Source organism: Felis catus, chromosome A2 (assembly GCF_018350175.1).
Source record: "Felis catus isolate Fca126 chromosome A2, F.catus_Fca126_mat1.0, whole genome shotgun sequence".
NCBI classification, from domain to species: domain Eukaryota; kingdom Metazoa; phylum Chordata; class Mammalia; order Carnivora; family Felidae; genus Felis; species Felis catus.
This window is the reverse complement of record NC_058369.1, coordinates 14,294,593-14,296,951: the sequence shown is the minus strand read 5'-3', so window position 1 is coordinate 14,296,951 and position 2,359 is coordinate 14,294,593.

Genomic DNA, 2,359 nt, shown 5'->3' with positions numbered 1-2,359 from the left:
GAGTTCGAGCCACGCGTCGGGCTCTGTGCTGACAGCTCAGAGCCTGGAGCCTGTTTCGGATTCTGTGTCTCCCTCTCTCTCTGCCCCTCCCCTGTTCATGCTCTGTCTCTCCCTGTCTCAAAAATAAATAAAACGTTAAAAAATTAAAAAAAAAAATAAATGTCCCTTGATCTCTTGACCCAGCAATTTCGACCCACTAGAGGAATGAGGGAGCCGGGCGTTTACCAACCCACTTTTGGGGCCCACAATCTCTCCCCATTTTGGCCGGTCTCCTGAGGGCAGACTTGGGTGTCCAGGGACCAGAGGGAGCTCCATTTGCTTCTCCAGTCCAGGCACCCCGAGGTGGTCTCAGTGGGATGTTTATAACATGCAGATTTAATCCCTGACCTTCCCGAGTTCCCGGACTGCCCCCACCCACTCTACTCCGTCTGCCGCTGTCGCCCACTGTGTCCCCTGCCCTGAGCCCCCCTAGTAATACTCCAGTCCCAAGACTTGGTTGGGTGAAATGGAGGCAAGGCTGGAGAGGGTCCCTTCTAAGCCTCTGGATCTCACCCTCACTGTGGACAAGAAGTCAGACCTGTCCCTGAAGTCAGTGCCCACAGGTTAAGTGCCCAGTGTGGGGTTCATTAAAATGTGGACAGCTTTCAAAGACTGAGTGGTGAGGCCGGTGGGTGGAGTTCTGTATACCCAGCCCAGGAGGCTGCACTTTCTTCATTTTCCATCAGGTGGCACCCAATAGTATGCTTTCGATTCTGTGCTCCCTACTCAAAAATAAAAAACAAAATAGAAATAGTAATAAAAAATAAATAAAATTCCGGGACACCTAGGGGGCTCAGTCGGTTAAGCGTGTGACTCTTGGCTTCGGCTCAGATCACGATCTCACGGTTTGTGGGTTTGAGCCCCTCATTGGGCTCTGTGCTGACAGCGTGGAGCCTGCTTGAGATTCTCTCTCTGTCCCTGTCTCTCTGCCCCTCTTCTATGGTCTCTCTCTCTCTCTCAAAATAAATAAAATAAACTTTTAAAAAATAAATAAAATCCCTCTTGGCTTCCAGGGGTTCCACCCCATGTTTTCAGGCTCTGAGCCTGGGGACTCAGAAGGGCTGTGTCACATGTTGTGTGCACGTGTGTGATTTTACATGTACAGCTTGGGGTGACCTGGGCCATGAGAGGTCAGTGAGCAGGCTACCGGCTTCTGGAAACACCTTTGCATCCAGACTCCAGCTCTGCATGTACTGGCTCTGTGCAGGAGGATACAGGGAGGGTTGTGTGGAACTGTCTTCTGCCAGTCTTTGTAAAGACACCCTGGTGACGTCAGTCAGGGCCACTGTCACCACCAGAGGGTCACTGAATCTCTCAGGAGCTCAGCCACTGGTTGAAAGCATCATGGGAATTGTGGCCTAGAGAATGTGGATTCGCCTAATGGAGAACAGAGAACAAGGAACATCCAATGAAGAACAGACCACATGTGCATCCAACGTAGAATAAAGAGTGAGGGGTGTCTGTTTCATTTTCATTTTTAAATGTTTTGTTTATTTTTGAGAGACAGAGTGTGAGTGGGGGAGGGGCAGAGAGAGAGGGAGACACAGAATCTGAAGCAGGCTCCAGGCTCCGAGCTGTCAGCACAGAGTCCGATATGGGGTTCAGCCCCACAAGCCGTGAGACCGTGACCTGAGCCGAAGTTGGACGCTCAACCGACTGAGCCACCGAGGCGCCCCAGTAGTGCCTGTTTTAGGACAGAGGAGGGGCGTTATCTGGCTCTAGTGTTAAGAGGCACTCTCGAGCTGCTCAGGGAAAAATAGACTGTTGGGGGTGAGGTGGAGGATGGTGGATGGAAGATGAGGACCCCCTGAGGTCCAGGATGTGTGGGAGTTTCCTGTAGTTTACCGCCTAGGGGGCGCTGTGACACCTAAACTCATAAGCCCTGGATCCAGGGGGAGAGGACAAGGTGTGACGTAGAGATTTGGGCCTCCCAGAGCCTCGGTATCTTCATCAATAAAATGGAGACAATTGTCCTGCCACCTCAGCCTACTAGAGGGGGCGCATGAGTAAACCACCCCACCTCCCCAGCCTGGCGTGCAGTGCACCTGCATGAAATACCCCTCCCTCCTCTCCCCCTTTCCTCACACCCTCCCTAAATCCCAGCTTTCCTGCATCCTTCATGGATTCATAAATCAGCTCATGGCCCCCATGTCGGTCCAGGGAAGTCCTGTGACCCTCACCACCACTGTCACCCATCCTTTCTCAAGAGGCCCCTCTCTGTGTCCAGAGGACTGAAGCCACAGTGAATCCCCTCCAAACAGACATCCATACATGCTCATAAACAAAGACAAAAACATCCAGGGACAAGGTAATCAACTAT